This window comes from Oncorhynchus keta, chromosome 27, assembly GCF_023373465.1.
Source record: "Oncorhynchus keta strain PuntledgeMale-10-30-2019 chromosome 27, Oket_V2, whole genome shotgun sequence".
Lineage (NCBI taxonomy): Eukaryota > Metazoa > Chordata > Actinopteri > Salmoniformes > Salmonidae > Oncorhynchus > Oncorhynchus keta.
The window spans coordinates 21,419,487-21,439,155 of record NC_068447.1 but is presented as its reverse complement, the minus strand read 5'-3'; the positions used below and the strand labels follow the sequence as shown (position 1 = coordinate 21,439,155).

At 41.8% G+C, this 19,669-nt stretch overlaps 2 long non-coding RNA genes and 1 pseudogene across 2 annotated transcripts; all 3 read right to left on the bottom strand.

Moving 5' to 3' along the window:
• Positions 1-5,076: 5,076 nt before the first annotated feature.
• LOC127912584 (uncharacterized) lies at positions 5,077-7,343 on the bottom strand. The gene is made up of 2 exons (XR_008083323.1): positions 6,348-7,343; positions 5,077-6,233 (listed from the first exon to the last, which is right to left on the bottom strand). It is a non-coding gene; the product is annotated as an uncharacterized LOC127912584 (long non-coding RNA).
• A 2,164-nt stretch (positions 7,344-9,507) lies between these two features.
• On the bottom strand, positions 9,508-12,563 carry LOC118371428 (uncharacterized). The gene is made up of 4 exons (XR_008083322.1): positions 11,718-12,563; positions 11,527-11,613; positions 11,289-11,406; positions 9,508-10,487 (listed from the first exon to the last, which is right to left on the bottom strand). It is a non-coding gene; the product is annotated as an uncharacterized LOC118371428 (long non-coding RNA).
• Positions 12,564-15,633: 3,070 nt separating this feature from the next.
• LOC127912583 (filamin-B-like) lies at positions 15,634-19,375 on the bottom strand (annotated as a pseudogene).
• Between the last annotated feature and the right edge of the window lie 294 nt (positions 19,376-19,669).

Genomic DNA, 19,669 nt, shown 5'->3' with positions numbered 1-19,669 from the left:
TGGTCCTAGACTTAGCGCCTCGGTACCACTTGCCCTGCGGTAGCAGAGAGAACAGTCTATGACTTGGGTGACTGGAGACTGACAATTTTTGGACTTTCCTCTGACACCGCCTAGCCTACAGGTCCTGGATGGCAGGAAGCTTGGCCCTAGTGATGTACTGGACTGTACACACTACTCGTTGTAGCACCTTACGGTCAGATGCCAAGCAGTTGCCATACCAGGCCGTGATGAAACTGGTCAGGATGCTCAATGGTACAGCTGTAGAACTGAGAATCTAGAGGCCCATGCCAAATCTTTCCAGGCACCTGAGGGGGGAAAAAAAGTTGTCATGCCCTCTTCCCAACTGTCTTTGTGTGTTTGGACCATGATAGTTCGATGGTGATGTGGACATCAAGGAACTTGAAATTCGACCCGCTCCACTACAGCCCCGTCAATGCCTTCTTCTGTAGTCCACGAGGCTTCGGCCCTCACTCTTAGCCCCCAGTGCTCTCAACTCCTGAACCCTGACCTGTGTGTCTGTCAGGCTCCCTCTTCAGCAGGCAGGACACATCCAAAACATGTCGAAATCAGCCCGTACCTCACCATCTGTTGCGTCATTGACCACTCCAGAGTCCTGGTAATCAAACCTCTCACACAGGAAATCAAATTACACACAGAACCAAAACACTCACAGGTGAAAGTTATCCCCAACACCGTGATGACATTTTTCCATTTCCCAAACCAATTTGTAAGAGCATTATCCACCCCAGAGTTCTCCGCTAATTCGTGAGCTAATGTGGTTAAACCAGCCAGGGCCTTGGTCACCGATCCATCTGGGGCTGTGTTATCGGGGATGAAAGTACAACATTCCGATCTTAATATCGGACACACACACACAACCAACCAATTGTCAAAGAACCATTACACAAATGACCTTAAATGTATTATCCAAATGGCCCTCCAATGAGGCTGATCAGACCCCCAAGGAAAACACTGAGGTCAAGTCATACCAACCTTTTACAGTCATGTTTCATATTATATATTATACAAATTAAAGAAAAACCATCAAACATTTATCTACATGTTATATCCCAGGTTTCCAGAACATTCCCTTTGTGTAAAGAAATCACATGTTTAATTAAAACTCAGAAAATAAACTTCTAATATTCCATATGTGTGTGTACCCCTTTAAGATAGTCTCTAGAAAACATGGAAGTCTCTAGAAAACATGGAAGTCTCCCCAAACCCAAAGGCTAAAAACTCAATGTTTCCAGGCCATGTCACTCGCTCCCTTCAAGATTACAGCCCTCAGAAAACATTCCAAAGAAAGACAATGAAGCACTCCTTTTCACAGAAAAACCACTTGGGCAGCATTCATTATACTACCCCGATTCAGAAACCCAAACATTGACTCCCTCTAATCTTTAGTTTTACACACAATGTGCACCGTCCCTGTAAAATAAAATTATATCAGTAGAGGAACGGTAGCTTCTCCCCCAGACAACTCAGGTTTCAGTGTCATAGGAGCGGGTAGCCGTTCCATTAATTAATTTCCTGATGCGGACCGTACTAATGATCTTTTCCCCATTACTCTGTACCCCGGGGGGAGTGTCGTCGGCACAGATTGCTGTACGACGAGCCCCAGTATCAGAGGAATTTAATTTTCTGTCCCATTACGGTTAAAGTCAAATATGGTTTGTGTTCCTGTTGCAATGTCAAATCAATAGTTGCTAATTTTTTTAAAAATGTCACAATTCTGTTCCGACATCCCCCCCGGTCTCGCTACTGCTATCCTCTGCCCCTGAATCTAGTCACGCCTCCTCTTCCTCAGGCTGTGGGTGCCTGCTTCTTTTGTCCCTTCTATTTTTCTTGTTACGACAATCACGGTGATTGTGTCCTACTTCCTTGCAGTGCCTGCATGGTGCCTCACAATCCAAGCAAAGTGACCAGACTTGTTACATTAAAACATCTATCATTATCGGTCCTCATCTCCTCTTCTGTTAGCCTTCCATCCTTTTCTGTCAGAGCCCTTACATACTATCTCACCCAGAGTGGCCAAGTATTCTGCCCCATTCAGCTTCTTCTTAATCTCCTCACTTTTACCGTGCTATTCATAATGAATTGCATATCTTTTTACTTCCCCCAGTTCTGCTAGTCCCCACCCTACCAAAGTTCTTTATGGTACTGCTAATCTCGGGACGTATTCCGCTGAGGAAAGCCATCTTCAGCTGCTGGTGATATGCAGTGTTAAAACCATCTGCTATGGGGGGGGCTCTGTTAAACCACTTTTGGCATTAAAACATATCCTTCAGTCTCTAAGTACTGCCTGATGGTCTCACCCATCTCCCTGCCTGCATTCAGAAACCTTAGAGAAGTCTGCGTGTCGGTGATAATAATGCCTCAAATTATTATCCAATTCTAATGTAACCACCATCTGCTGCCCATGGCAATGCAATTAAATTGTTAAGTCCCGGCACCCATTGCCCTCATACAGCTGCCCGGTCCTGCAAGTTGAAGCTGGCTGCCAAACTTCCTAGATCCCTTCTAAATCCAGCCATACCCATCTTAGGGTGTACCATTCCTTCCACCACCCTTTCTACATACCTATGTGTCCATGCCCAAAACACTTCTAAAATGAGTTCCTGTCCTCCATCCCCAGCCCGTGGGTTGGGCAAGGCAATTACAGGTTACTGACTAGCCTCCATTTCATCTTCATCCAGTCACTCTGCTACTCCTGTCCTCCCTGGGCTCTGGATATGCGACCTCAGCCTTGAGTGGTAAAGCCCTGTCTACCTCTTTCCCCTGCATCCTAGTTGTTAAGTCTTTCCTGACTTTTGTAGTGGAAAATATCCTGTATTTACCAAATCATGAGAGCACACCACACAAGTCAGAGTTATCATAAAGTCCATCTTTAATTATATGAGCTCCATCACAACCCTGTGACTCTCAGATCTATTCAGTGTTTATAAATTAATTCTCTGAGAGTCCTTACACATTGCAACTGAGATCCTTTATAGCAAAGACACACACATAGCATTGGCTATAAATTATCATTCAGCTTTGCCTCCTAAACTATGTTCTTATCTCGCTCTTGGTACCACTCAGGACCATAAAACAAAATCTCATCAACAGGCATATATCAAATACACCCCTCCTGGACAAGATCACAGAGACACAGTGACTGGCACACAGACATTGTGGAGCCAAGAGATAATTGGTTCCCCCTCAATCATCCCTTCACATGGTTTATAAAGATATGTTTACATATGAAGACAAGCTTAGTTACTAATAATAATATGCATATATTAGCATTGGATAGAAAACTCTTAAAGTTTCCAAAACTGTCAAAATATTGTCTGTGAGTATAACAGAACTGATATTGCAGACGAAAACTTGAGGAAAATCAAAGCAGGAAGTGGCTTCTATTTAGAAAATTCCATGTTCCATAGCCTCCCTTTGCTCCATTTAAAGGGATATGAACCAGATTCATTTTCATATCACTTCAAGGTGTCAGTCTTGACAGTTTCAGGCTTTTATTTTGAAAAATGAGCCAGAACGATAACTCATGTGAACACTTGACGTAATGTTTTGCTCACGCAACAGAGTTTGGATAGGTATTGCTTTTCCCTCTCCTACTGTGAAAGACATTTGCGGTTGATATATTATCGATTATATATTTTAAAAACAACCTGTGGATTGATTAAAAAAACAGTTTGACATGTTTGTGGACATTATGGAAACTATTTGGAATATGTCTGCGTTGTCGTGACCGCTCTTTCCTGTGGATTTCTGAACATAACGCAACAGAGGCATTTTGGATCTTAAAATAATCTTTATGGAATAAAAGGAACATTTGTTGTGTAATTGGGAGCCTCCTGAGTGAAAACATACGAAGAGCAAAGGTAAACGATTCGTTTGATTGCTTTTCTGATTTAAGACCGAGCTACCTGATGCTAAGTGTACTTAATGTTTTATCGTGCGATTGATAAACTTAAACGCTTGGATTGCTTTCGCTGTAAAGCATAATTTCAAAATCTGACATGACAGGTGGATTAAAAAAAGGCTAAGCTGTGTTTTCCTATATTGCACTTGTGATTTCATGACTATAATTATTGTTTGTAGCACTATGCTATTCAGCGGTTGTTGATGACACTTATCCCGATATCGGGATTGCAGCCATAACAAGTTAACTGCATATAGCGTTCATCTCCGGAACCTCCATTGAGGATTTACTGCCCATTGTTAGTGACCCTTGTAGTTCCTATACCTTTTCTCAAAATCTGTGTGTATGTATTTCTATGATCATGTATGTGCTTTTTCCCCATTATCCAATTACTATAGTTGTTAATCCTGGACAATCTTTGTGGGTCTCCTTTCGTGGGATAGTTAGACCTATTTTGCGCACCTCCGGTAGTTCTGCCTCCCTCCCTGTTAATATACTTTAGAGAAATTGTTAGATCTTAGTATGTTAGATCGGCTAATGCATATTGGCCAACGGTTAGGTCTCAACATTAGTTTATTGGTAGTGACCACAGATACCCGGGGTCATTTACGGACCCCCTTCTCCTGCTGCCTAGGTGGCTCTACACCCAATTCCTATTTTCCAATTGCCTAGAAACTACCTACATCAGGGTTCTCTACACAAATTTCTAAAAAAAAGGTCACCAGTTAGGAATTCCCTGTGGGATTTTTAAAATAAACACCTAAACTACACAAAAACAAATCAAATATATTTCTGAATGTAGCCAGAGCATCAATTCCCCAAATTTGTGAATAAAGATTTACTAACCTTCTCATAGACTGGGAAAAGCAATGTAGGTTAGATCTCGTCACCACCTCTGTCGAGTACCAGTTCACCACTAGCCTGAAATAAACCCTCAATTCAGAGGTCAGGGCTTTGTCTTACAGATCCTGGATCCACCTGTGCATGTTTTTCAGCAGTTCCTTGGGACGACAGAGGCACCTCTGTCTTGCGATCCGGCACTTAAAGGACCAAATTGTCACAAGAATTATGTTCAATGTTCATAAACCCAATTCAAGCAACTACTCAGCCTGAAACCCAGAATTTGTAAGAAACGAATCAGACAGAGGCCCAGCTATGATAGTTAAAGTTTATTTTAGAGAGCACTGGTTAATTGTACAAAACCCTTCATTTTATACTGGCTTCTCATGCACACACATTCACACTAACATACGCGCACACACATGTCCTGCTATCCAGCCAACAAAGATTAGGGGAATCCGTGAGACTTACTCCCCATCAAGATAGGGAGACAGAGACCCTGGGAAGTACTCTGTGGCCCCAGCCAAGGTCGGCACCAAATCTTTCTCAGTCTGTTTAAGATACTATAATAGACCTACACACACACAGAGATATATAATTCTACTGACTAAAACCACACACCATTAGAATAATTTTATATAATATAATATAATATAATAATATATGCCATTTAGCTGACGCTTTTATCCAAAGCGACTTACAGTCATGTGTGCATACATTCTACGTATGGGTGGTCCCGGGAATCGAACCCATTACCCTGGCGTTACAAGCGCCATGCTCTACCAACTGAGCCACAGAAGGAATCTAATCAATCTAATCAATTTCATACAATCACAGTTTCAGGGGGGAATATTCTAATCATTCACATGATCAAATAAATCCCATTATCACCATTCCAAGACATTTAAATGTTGCCCCTTAAACCACTCAAGTGTTGCTTTAGCAGTAAAAATTAGAGTCATTGTCCTGCTGGAAGGTGGATCTCTGTCCCAGTCTCAACTCTCTGGAAGACTGAAATGGTTTTCCCTCAAGAATTTCCCTTTATTTAGCACCATGCATCATTGCTTTAATTCTGACCAGTTTCCCAGTTCGTGCCAACCAAAAACATCCCACAGCATGATGCTGCCACCACCATGCTTCACTGTGGGGATGAGGTCTCGGGGTGATGAGAGGTGTTGGGTTTGCACCAGACAGAGTTTTCCTTGACGGACAAAAAGCTACATTTTAATCTAATCTGACCAGAGTACCTTCATCCATATGTATGGGGAGTCTCTTTAAGCAATGGCTTTTGTCTGGCCACTCTTCCGTAAAGGCCAGCTCAAGTGGTCCTATGGACAGATACTCCAATCTCCGCTGTGGACCTTTGCCGCTCTTTCAGGGTTCTTTGGTCTCCGTTGCCTCTCTGATTAATCTCCTCCTTGCCTGGTCTGTGGTCAGCCCTCTCTTGGCAGGTTTGTTGTGGTGCTGTTTTCTTTAAAACATATATATTTTAATATGGATTTAAAATGGTGCTCCATGGGAAGTTCAAAGTTTGATTTTTATAACCCAACCCTGATCTGTACTTCTCCACAACTTTGTCCCTGACCTGTTAGGAGAGATCCTTGTTCTTCATGGTGCTGCTTGCTTTGTGGTGTTAAACTCTGTGGCCTTTCAGAACAGGTGTAATTAATATACAGAGATCATGTGACACTTATATTAAGTTCACCTGTGTGCAATCTAACAAATTGTGACTTCTGAAGGTAATTGGTTGCACCAGATCTTATTTAGGGGCTTCATAGCAAAGGATGTGAATACATATGCACGCACCACTTTCCCGTTAGTTATTTCATTTCACCAATATGGACTATTTTGTTTATGTCCATTACATTAAATTCAAATAAAAATCCATTTAAAGTTACAGGTTGTAATGCAACAGAATAGAACTACCAAGTGGGATGAATACTTTTGCAAGGCACGGTACATAGACTACCGTTCAAAAGTTTGGGTCACATAGAAAACAAGGACATTTTAAGATTTTTTTTCTGCCCAGTCAAATAAAATCACATGAAATTGATCAGAAAATGTCGACATTGTTAATGTTAATGACTATTATAGGTGTAAACAGATTAAAGAATATCTACATAGGTGTACAAAGGCCCACTAATCAGCAATCACTGTTCTAATGGCATGTTGTTTTAGCTAATCCATGTTTATCAATTTAAAAGGCTAATTGATCATTAGAAAACTTTTGCAATTATGCTAGCACAAATGAAAACTGTTGTACTAATTGAAACTATTTTTTTTTTTTTAAACTAGCCTTCTTTAGACTAGTTGAGTATCTGGAGCATCAGCGTTTGTGCGTTCAATTACAGGCTCAAAATCACCAGAAACAAAGAACTTTCTTCTGAAACTCAGTCTATTCTTGTTCTGAAAAATTAATGCTATTCCATGTGAGAAATTGCCAAGAAACGGAAGATCTCATACAATGCTGTGTACTACTCCCTTTGCAGAATAGCGAAAACTGTCTAATCAGAATAGAACGAGTGATAGGCCCCGCTGCACAACTGAGCAAGAGGACACATACAGTGAGGCAAAAAAAGTATTTAGTCAGCCACCAATTGTGCAAGTTCTCCCACTTAAAAAGATCAGGCCTGTAATTTTCATCATAGGTACACTTCAACTATGACAGACAAAATGAGGAAAAAAATAAAATAAATCTAGAAAATCCCATTGTAGGATTTTTTATGAATTAATTTGCCAAATATGGTGGAAAATAAGTATTTGGTCAATAACAAAAGTTTCTCAATACTTTGTTATATACCATTTGTTGGCAATGACAGAGGTCAAACGTTTTCTGTAAGTCTTCACACACTGTCGCTGGTATTTTGGCCCATTCCTCCATGCAGATCTCCTCTAGAGCAGTGATGTTTTGGGGCTGTTGCTGGGCAACACAGACTTTCAACTCCCTCCAAAGATTTTCTATGGGGTTGAGATCTGGAGACTGGCTAGGCCACTCCAGGACCTTGAAATGCTTCTTACGAAGCCACTCCGTTGCCCGGGCGGTGTGTTTGGGATCATTGTCATGCTGAAAGACCCAGCCACGTTTCATCTTCAATGCCCTTGCTGATGGAAGGGGGTTCTCTCAAAATCTCACGATACGGGCCTCCCGGGTGCCGCAGTGGTTAAGGGCGGTGCCAGCTGTGCCATCAGAGACTCTGGGTTCGCGCCCAGGATCTGTCGTAACCGGCCGCGACCGGGAGGTCCGTGGGGCGACGCACAGTTGGCCTAGCGTCGTCCGGGTTAGGGAGGGCCTGGCCGGTAGGGATGTCCTTGTCTCATCGCGCACCAGCGACGGGCAGTGCGCGCTAACCAAGGTTGCCAGGTGCACGGTGTTTCCTCCGACACATTGGTGCGGCTGGGTATCGGAGCATGCATGACTTTCAACCTTCGTCTCTCCCGAGCCCGTACGGGAGTTGTAGCGATGAGACAAGATAGTAGCTACTAAAACAATTGGATACCACGAAATTGGGGAGAAAAAAGGGGTAAAACTTTAAAAATCTCATGATACATGGCCCTATTCATTCTTTCCTTTACACGGATCAGTCGTCCTGGTCCCTTTGCAGAAAAACACCCCCATGCTTCACAGTAGGTATGGTGTTCTTTGGATGCAACTCAGCATTCTTTGTCCTCCAAACACATTGAGTTGAGTTAACAAAATGTTATATTTTGGTTTCATCTGACATTCTCCCAATCTTCTTCTGGATCATCCAAATGCTCTCTAGCAAACTTCAGACGGGCCTGGACATGTACTGGCTTAAGCAGGGGGACACATCTTGCACTGCAGGATTTGAGTACCTGGCGGCGTAGTGTGTTACTGATGGTAGGCGTTGTTAATTTGGTCCCAGCTCTCTGCAGGTCATTCACTAGGTCCTCCTGTGTGGTTCTGGGATTTTTTGTGATCATTTTGACCCCACGGGGTGAGATCTTGCGTGGAGCCCCAGATCGAGGGAGAATATCAGTGGTCTTGTATGTCTTCCATTTCCTAATAATTGCTCCCACAGTTGATTTCTTCAAACCAAGCTGCTTACCTATTGCAGATTCAGTCTTCCCAGTCTGGTTTCTGGTGTCCTTTGACAGCTCTTTGATCTTGGCCATAGTGGAGTTTGGAGTGTAACTGTTTGAGGTTGTGGACAGGTGTCTTTTATACTGATAACAAGTTCAAACAGGTGCCATTAATACAGGTAACGAGTGGAGGACAGAGGAGCCTCTTAAAGAAGAAGTTACAGGTCTGAGCCAGAAATCTTGCTTGTTTGTAGGTGACCAAATACTTATTTTCCACCATAATTTGCAAATAAATTCATAAAAAAATCCTATAATGTGATTTTCTGGATTTTTGTTTCTCATTTTGTCTGTCATAGTTGAAGTGTACCTATGATGAAAATTACAGGCCTCTCATCTTTTTAAGTGGGAGAACTTGCACAATTGGTGGCTGACTAAATACTTTTTTGCCCCAGTGTACATTAGTGTCTAGTTTGAGAAATCGACACCTCAAAAGTCGTCAAGTGGCAACTTCATTAAATAGTACCTGCAAAAACACCAGGCTCAACATCAACCCTTACTAACCTAACCAGTAAGTCAGAAGACAGGAACAGAAAACACTAGCCGTCTCAAGACGACAGCCGCAGCTAGCTAGTTAGATGCTATTCACAGTAACTGTGAGTAAAGCAAAGTAGTTAAAACGCAATCAAGTTGCAATATCTTCGGAGACGATGAGTGGATCAACTGACCAATGCTAGCTATTTCTACAACTACAAGGTAGCTTGGTCGAGCAGGCTTACCTCCATGGATGGTGGATTTCTGTGGACTAGGTTCAGGACAGAAGCAGAACAGCTTTTTTTGTTTGGAGACTGACTGGTCATGAGTAGTATCAACTTTAATTTGCATAATATGAAATTAGCTTTCCCCTTCACGAATAATCTAGTTAGCATTTCACTACTAGGTAACTTACACTATTAGAGCAAGTTGCTTTCTTGCCGTCTGTCCAGCTGTATGTTTGGCAGTAGATCTGGGCTATAGGTGACCCACAGTACACCATGCACAGATTGAGCCAGTGTCACTTAAATTTATGGAATATAAATACTGTGTTGATGAGATTAATATAACTCATTATAATAGCCATTCATTTTTGCTATGAAGATCCTTGTGAAAAAATATTAATTTCACATGTGAAGTGTTCCAAAAACACATGTTTTCATGTGATCTTATTTGAAGTTAATGCAATAACAAGTAAAGCAACATGCGTTAACATGAAACTACACTTGAAAACATGTGATGCGAAGTAAAATGTGCTGGTGATAAAACTTTAGACTGGACTCCACAAGGGGTTCAAGCTTATTATATGGCTGTTACGTAAATCATAATTTATAACACAGTAATCTTCACTGATTAATGGCCCTCTCCTACATCCTAGCACCTATGGTGAATTGTTAAGATAGGCTGGCAGGTAACCCAGATACCAGGCCCAGACCTCTGGCTCTCACTTTACTGGCATCATAAGAGCACAAGACAAGGAACTGAAACGTACTGGTCAAAAAGGCACACAAAAGTGCATTTACATTTAATCTAACTGTTCCATATCTTACCTGCAGAACTCATCTTCGTCACCATATTTGACAACCAGTGAGGATCCTTCATGGAAGGGAAGTATGCCACTGAGTAAGTTTCATCTCCATAAGCTCCATTTTACCTGCATAGATACAATAAAGAAACGTTATCTTACTTAAATAAAGTAAAAGATGGCAAAATCCACATGACAGTCAAATAAAAAAATACATGAGTCAGAAATTAAATAATTCTCACTGGTATGAGTCATAACAGCAACATACTATGGGGCCTCTCCAGTCTTGCTACAATCAATTGTAAAGATCTGGGGAGTTTGGGCGCAAGTTCCTGACTCCAAGCCTGACCCTGAGACTATCAACTTGTTGGCCTGATTTGTGGGCAGCACTTGAAGTGGGAAAGACTGTGCAGTAAAATGCAGTAAAGAACATGTTAACACTCCCGAGTGGCGCAGCGATCTAAGGCACTGCATCTCAATGCAAGAGGCTTCACTACAGACCATGGTTCGATTCCAGGCTGTATCACAACCGGCCGTGATCAGGAGTCCATTAGGGCAGCGCACAATCGGCCCAGCGTCATCCAGGTTTGGCCATCATTGTAAATAAGAATGTTCTTAAATGACTTTCCTAGTTAAATAAAATCTTTGTTTCCTTAAATGGGATTTCGCACTTTAAAAAAATCATGTTTAATTTTTTTTTTTTTTTAAGTCTTACCTGCAAAACTCATCCTCATACTTGACAACCAGAGAGTGAGAATCCTCCATGGAAGGGGAGTAGGCTACTGAGTATGTCCCATCCCCATTGTATGTTACCGCCACAAGCTCACCTGGTTATTTTAAATCAAAAAGAGCATAATACTTCACCCATGTAAAATTCTTAAGCTTAATTGAAACCAACTCAAGAGATTACTGCAAAATACAGATACTCACCACTAGGTGTTATAACAGTCAGACTGGGGTCTCTCCAGTCAATTGTGAATATCAGAGGGAACATTGCACAAATTCCTGACTGCAAGCCTGGCCCACACAAACTTGGAAGTTTTAGAGACTGCAATACAGTTAAAATTCAACTTGATTTTTCTGTATTTTTCACAAAATGACAATGTAACTGGTCTACATTAACGGCATCTAAAATATGAAATCCTACTGCGTTACCTATGAAACTCACCTGGCCACCAGAGAATCCATGGAAGGGGAGTAAGCACACTAAGTATGTCCCATCCATTCTTTGTCACCTTTGCAAGCTCTATATTACCTTATTAGAAAGATAGTAAAGTAAATAGAAATAGCAAAGTCATGAACAGAACAATAAATTACCAGATAGTGAATTTGATTTGCATACAACCTCCAAATGCATACCACTAGGTGTCATGACAGCCACAGATTTTGGGGCCTCTCCAGTCTTGCTACAGTCAATGGTGAAGGTCTGAGGAATGTGGGCACAAATTCCTGACTCCAAGCCTGATCCAGACACCTGCAACTTGTTGGCATCATTAGTAGGCAACACTTGGAACACAACTGGACTGCAATAGAAGAAATGACAGAAATTAAATGCAATATGGTTTGTAAAAATCATGTTTCACATACGGATATAAGATCATAAAATTTGATCACCCTGTTGCAGCAAATGTCCTCTGTACTCAAGGTGTAAAGGGCTTCTAAAGTTTGTAATTTCCACTTTACAAAAGTCAGTCTTGATTTGTCTTAACAGAAAAGTACCAACCTCTTGCAAAAATATGGTCAGACTAGGATCCTGCATATGTACATCATAACTATATTTAAAAAATGTACACACTAAACATTTCCTATCTGAAAAAAAATTGATCTCACCTAGAGAATGCCTCTTCATTGGCATATTTGACCATCCAAGTGAGGACCCACCATAGAAGGGAAGTAGGCCACTGAATATGTCCCATCACCATTGTCTGTCACCTCAAAGTTATATCTTACCTGGTAAATCAAGCAACAACCAAAATGTCTGTATATTTGAAATAGAGGAGTATCTTGATATAATTTGTACCCACCACTTGGTGTCATAACAGCCACATATGCTAGTACTTCTCCAGCCTTGCTACAGTTTATGGTGAAGGTCTGAGGAGTTGACACAATCTCCAAGCTTGTCCCAGACACTTTGACATCACTGATACTTTGAAAGGGCTACCTGTTTGATAGATGGAATCAACCAAATCTTTACGATCAACTTCTTGTCACGTCTACTCCCACTCCTCCCCTCTGCCGGGTTACTAACCATTGATCCTGGAAACCATCATTAAGCACACCTGTCATCAATCATTACACACACCTGCACTTCATTATGAGACACACCTGGACTCCATTACCTCACTCATTACCTCCCCTTTAACTGGCACTTCCTGAGGTCCTTTCCCCAGCCAGTATTGTGTCTGTGTTTCATGTCAATACACTACTCCTATGGTGTATTATTCCATGTTCTTTGTTTTATTAAATGTACCACCTGCTTCTCAACTCCCAGTGCATACATTATGCTTGTCTAATGTTCTGAATACATATCATCCATTTTAGATGACTCAATACTAGTAGGGCTCAGATATGAAGAGTATACATTAAGTTGAAATCTTATCTGATAAATATGTGTCTCTACAGTTCTCACGTAACCAACAATGGTAACAGAAAGGGCATCAATGGTACACAAACCACTAACATATTCCCAGTCTGAAAACGCTTGCCTAGAATGTGTTCTCCTCCAGCAGGATGTACTCTGCAACATAGCATCCATCTTGTTTCTCTGTGATGGTGACCTGCACATCCGATGGGCCCTCCACAGTGATGGCCAAGCCACCTGCTCGAGCACCCCTGTGAATTCAATATAATTTGTCAGAAACCAACTTCAATGTACAATGACAAGAGATGTCCATAATAACATTCTGATTGTGCAGATACCTTTGAAATGGCTATTCTATCAGTGGTAATCAATTGCTTTGTAATGAAGTGTTGGCCCTAACATAAGGCTGCCTCACCTGGTTGTGACGTTGAAACTGTTACTCTGCCCTAGAAGTCCTATGCCATTTGCAAACAATCTGGCTGGGTCACATTCTCTGTCAAGGCCATTCAGACCTCCTGTCAAAAGATATACAATTCAGACCATTCAACAAAGTATGTCACAGTAACAACATTACTGAAAATATTATAGTGACATTAAAAAAATAGAGAAACTTAAGACGTTTCCTATCCATTATGATGGCCTTAAGAACTCCTATCCATTATGATGGCCTTAAGAACTCCTATCCATTATGATGGCCTTAAGAACTCCTATCCATTATGATGGCCTTAAGAACTCCTATCCATTGCAATAAGCTTAGTCACCAGGCTTTATGACAAATCTACTAAACCTTCCCTTTCAGCTCCAGTCCCAGACACCTTCACTTGCCTCTTGTAAAAAGCCGGATGCACAACAACCTCGGAGGCGAAATTGGCCACCTCTTCCCCACCTTACTTCAGCCATAGCGTGTACACCAGCGATGAGGAGCAGATAAACCACCTTATAGGAACTATCTTTGTACAAGTTCCATCCTCGTTATCGGAAAACACTTTATTTTCGTCGGGCTGGGGCTGTCTACTGTCACCTTGAGCCGGTGGCTGCCCGAGCTGTTTGTGTCTATGGTGAACTCTTCTGGGGTTCCCACGAAACCACCCTTGACCCAAAAAAAGGATGAAAGCATCAAATGTTATCATAAAAGTTGTTAGTATATACTTTAAATGAAGAGTAATGCAATGTCTCTGGATGTAGTGGACATCATACATTGGAGGCATTAGCTGACCCGCCTGCTGGGCCGGTTACATGCAAATGAAGCTTGTACAAGAAAAAAGTGCTGTCTGAAAATCCCTGGTCCGTCTCTCCTGCAGTAGGACATGCAATACAATTCGTTTGAGAATGAAGATAGAGAGTTTATGTGTAAAATCAGCTCACCGGGTTTAATTATGGTTCTATTCTAACTCTGTCGGGGCTCAGCTAAAATAGACAACAATTTCAGAAAAAGACATATATATATATTTGTCTTGTTGAATGGTTCATATTTTAATCATTCTATTGTTACTTACTGTAAAAGGACTGCCAGGGACACTGACCCCTCCTTCAGGTCACACAGATAGCGTGTTTGGCCAGAGTGGTTGGAGTGTAGTAGCAAGTATAGAGGCTCCGCTCTTTACGAACCCCCTCCACATTGACTGGGACTTCATCAATGGGTTAGTGGAATTGTATACACATAGAATAAGTCCTACTTTAAGGCCATATACAACAGTAATAACTGTAGTGAATACTAATGTATATCATATCTAGCACAGTTCTTTATGGCAAAGAACTTTAGTAAAGTGGGACCGGAGGGCCAAGTCTAGGTCCAAGAGGCTTCTAAACAGCTTCTACCCCCAAGAAATAAGACTCCTGAACATCTTATCAAATGGCTTCCCAGACTATTTGCATTTCCCCCCCTTTTACACCGCTGCTACTCTCTGTTATCATCTATGCATAGTCACTTTAATAACTCTACCTACATGTACATATTACCTCAACTAACCGGTGCTCCCGCACATTGACTATGTACCGGCACCCCCCTGTATATAGTCTCGCTATTGTTATTTTACTGCTGCTCTTTAATTACTTTTTTTATTTTGTTTCTTATTCTTATCCATATTTTTTAAAACTATTGTTGGTTAGGGGCTCGTAAGTAAACGTTTCACTGTAAGGTGTACAGCTGTTGTATTTGGCTCATGTGACAAATACAATTTGATTTGACCATATTAGAATTTATAGAACAGACATGGCCTCATGGAGCCAAAATTGGGCAAACTCAGCCTTATGCTGCCAGTGTATCTTCATTGTTTGTACAGACACCTCTTACCCGAGCAAGGACGCCCAATGATCCATCACCAGCAAACCTGGCATCCACTGTGAACTCTGTTGCGCTGTCCACTAAACAGCCATATTGACTCACACCTGTTCCATACACATTCACCTAAAAAATACATCAAATTACTAACTGAACAAAACAATTTACTGTACCTAAATCTCAAGTACAGTTTACAAAATCACTTACAAAATCCTTTCATGTGCTGCACGACTTCTGCATCTCTGGAGAAGCACAGAATGTTCCAAATACATGGACAAGCACAAAATGACCCAAATACATGGACAAGCACAGAATGACCCAAATACATGGACAAGCACAGAATGACCCAAATGCTAAATAGAGCAGAAGAAATGGACCCAGTAACTGCAGGGAGGCACTCGTCTTGTGTGGGTAGCATTTATTTTTATTCAGCCGTTTGTGGGACATGAAAGGACTGTCCTCGATTGCCCCAGATTTGTCCATAGAACCTCAAAACACAAATCACCTTTGTGTAAAAACAAGGCTAGCCAGATTGCCTGTTATGAGCGCTGATTAACATAGGAGGGGTAGAGCAGTGACAAATCTGATTGGGGATTGGGGGGGTGTCATGATGTTGGCCTGGGGTTTATGACAGTCATAAATACCTCTTCCCCCCTTTTTCCTCTCTCTACCCTACTGAGGTTACATTTGCAAAACCCTTGGCTAACATAGAGATTCTGGGAACATCAGTAGGTGGGGGGAAATCCGAACAATTGAACATATGCGGTGGTACTTAATGAATATGATGTCAGTTCGGTTGTCATCTGAGACATTCTCATCAATGATAAGATGACAAAAACTCTACAGTGGAAAGTCTACACATCAGAGTTATCGGATTCACATAGAATTGTTGTTCAATTTAAATGTTTGAATATGAAATTATTCGTGATGGGATGAAATGTCACTTTAGCTATTAAAATGTGAGATTTGGGTTTTCATAAGACAGGGCTCTGCTCAATCAGTGGCCCGCCCCTGTGAAGGGACATGGGCTATAAAACTTTTCAAACATGCCCTCCTCTCCCTTCCTATATAAGCCCTTGATGACAATATAACCTCCTGTTCCGATGATGTGAGGACGAAGGTCCAATGTTCAGATAATAACTACAGAACGAAGCCAACATCAGCGTGAGCTTGGTTGCGAATGGTATGAACTTTGAACTCTTATTCACTACAGAAGTGATACCTCCTAGCCGTTGAGTTAGCAACAGCAGATGCAACGAGGGTTAGGAATGAACAGACAGAGTATGCCGTCTATCACCCAACGACGTTACTACAACGTATCCAATTGACAACCAGAGACATTCTTCAAATGACTCGGTTTGGCAACACGGCCTTTCATCTACCACCAACGTACCGAAGCGCAGCTCAGAGTAAATATTTATTGCATTTTCTTTTTCCAAATGGGCGGTAATTTAGAATGCATCAGATACTGTATTTACGATAGCACAGCTTCACGTTGGTTCCTGTCTTCCCACTCTTTCACTCAAACCCAGCCCCTTCTTTTGTGTAACAAGCTGTCATATCTGTTCCACCCACTAGGGACGTTTTCCTTTATGACGTAATTTGTAATCAAGTTATGATTTAATTATGTGCATGTGTAATTCTGTGTGATTAGTTAGGTATTTAGTAAATAAATAAATAAACCCAATTTTGTATTGCTGATTCAAATTGTTAGCCAGGGTTTGTGTAGATAACCATGAATTTGCAACTTTCAGATGAGACTGAATTAAGATGAGGATTAATATTGACTGCTATTGATGTAAAATATTACTAGGTCTTTAAGAGTTTATTCAGAAGATAACAGCTCTATAAATATTATTTTGTGGTGCCCGACTCTTTAGTTAATTACATTTACATGATTAGCTCAATCAGGTGATATTAATTACAGAGAAATTATTTTATAGAATAGCATGTCATATCACTTAATCCGGCATAGCCAAAGACACGACAGGGGGCTCCAGGTTTCAGTTGAGCTTTGGGGAACATGGAGAGGTAAGTCATGATGGACTGCTCATCCTCACGAGGGTCGATGATTTTCTCTGGGGCAATGACCTGGATGCAAAAGAGAAACAATGGTTATGTATATGTTTGTATGTCCTTTCCTGATGAATTATGCAAGCACCAATTATTCCCCAAACTGGCATCTTCAGGTCACATGCAGGGTGACATCGACCCCTACAAGCTAAAACAACGTGCATGATGTAAATCTGCTACATTTCATGTATTCCTTTCACAATGAGCAAAGGACTCTACTTCCTGAAGGCTTTGTTAGTGTGGTGAATTCTTACATGCCCGATGATGTCGTAGGCCAAAAGATTACCCTCCAGAGGCTGTTCTGAGAAGTTAAAACCTAAAATGAAATCTGTACAAATTCCTAGAGTTACACCAATGTTTTCCAATGTAATGGGAACCATATGGGATCTTGAGGGGTGTTGACCACTCTCATAACAATTCAGGACACGTACGTTTTGAAATGTCAGCCCTGTTCCCCTGTGATTTAGTGGTTTATTCAGTATGTAATATGTGAAAACCACAAGAGTGTTGATAGTCCGAGGACTCACCTTTGGCACTCCCAGCCACTCGTCAGCCTGCTGCATGGCCACTCTGGCATTGTCTACTTGCTGTACCTCATCCCAGCTCACCCAGTCTGGACACAAGCCTGCAGGCAGAGTATCAAAGATCAGGTCCTAGACTATATACGCTATAGGAAGTATGCTTTACCCAAAGCTGGATTTTGTTTTCATGAATCCAGTTATAGTTCACCTGGGGCCAGTCCGTCCACCAGTGTCCCAAGAGCCATGCTATTCTGCCAGCCCTGGCTGAAGTTGGTGATAGGCAGTTCGGGCACCTTGTCCAGGATCCACCCAACAGCCGTAGCTCAGGGGTCTGTTTCTTGGTCTTGTCCTGGCCCTCGTCCTCCAGTAAATGAGAAGAGATGGAGTAGTGGAGGATCCACACCAACCCCAGAATCAGCTTCATATTCCCGTCCACGATGGCCTTACTGTCTGTTGAGGCAGCACCGTATTATACCCACAAGAATGGAGGGGAGAACCAGTGTTATCTAACAGAAACAGTATCGCACATCTCCCAGGGTAAATCAAACAGTCCTATAGTCTTCACTTTTATAACAAAAAATATTGCGGCAACATGTGCAATGACATGACTGTACACAGTAACTGTGAGGTACATTAAACAAAGACTAAACTGAATCATAGAAAACTGGCCAAATTGTATACTGTATAATTACAAGTAATGGTACCTAGAAATTAAAAATAAATATGGTTTCTGCACAATGCAACCATGCAACCTCATGTAAAGTGTAACCAAAGAAGTGTGACTTTATCTTCTTCCTTATCTTGGCCTGGCTGCCAGACTGAAAATGATCCCTGAGCATTTCAACATGTCACTTACCTATGGACATCATCTTGACATTCTCCTGTTCCAGAAAGTCGAGCGCAGCAGAGACATTATCCAGCCTCATCTGTCTGAATGTGGGCCTGGTGTGGTACTTCCTGAACATCTTCTTATGGTTCAAGATCTCCAGTAGGGCGATGAGAGTCAGCCCGTCGTTTAGGTCAAACTGAAGGTCACCTATGAACCTGTTTACACACTTCAGGTGCTTGTTGCACCACCGTGTGATGGTGTTCTTCTGGATATTCTTCAATGGTACATCATCTGTCAGGTTACACTCAGCGGCACACACACTGTGTTCAGCCAGAGAGACCTCGCTCTTGGTAAATGGCATACTGTAATATACTAACGTTGCTTGTTCCTTGTTGCCTTCTTCCCCTTCCTCTGTTGTTTTGAATCTGATCTGTCTGTCTCCCCATAGTGCGGTGGAGCTTTGAAAGGAGGGCGAGGTGTGGAATATGAGAAGTGATAACCTCACAAATTTCAGGAGTTTTTTGCTGGAGGGGAGGGATAAAATATTCCCTCTCCGTGTTATCATAACACAAAACATTGTCCAAACTGTTACCATAGAAAGAAGTGCATCAGACACTAGATTTCATGACCTCACTAGGATGTGTATTGAGGGTTATTGGATGGAGGTCAGTAAGAATACCTCTCGGATGTAAAGCTGATCCCCATCTGGGGGCCCTATGTGTAACATCTGCTTCCAACTCATACCCTCAAACATGTAGATCCCCTGAACGCAGCTCACTCTCCAGATCCCAATCACCTGAATTCTAATCACCTGCATGTCATTATCACACACTATTTAGTTCAGTTCTTTACACCCCTTCACTGTGAGGTATTGTTTGTTTTGTGACACGTCTTTCAGAGCGCTGGGTTTCCCGTGCGTTACTCCTATGTATGATCGTTTTTGCCAGCCTCACTAACGACACCTTTTGCCTGTTGGATTTCCTGTTATCTACCTATTGCCTAATCCCCCGGACTACGTTACTAGCC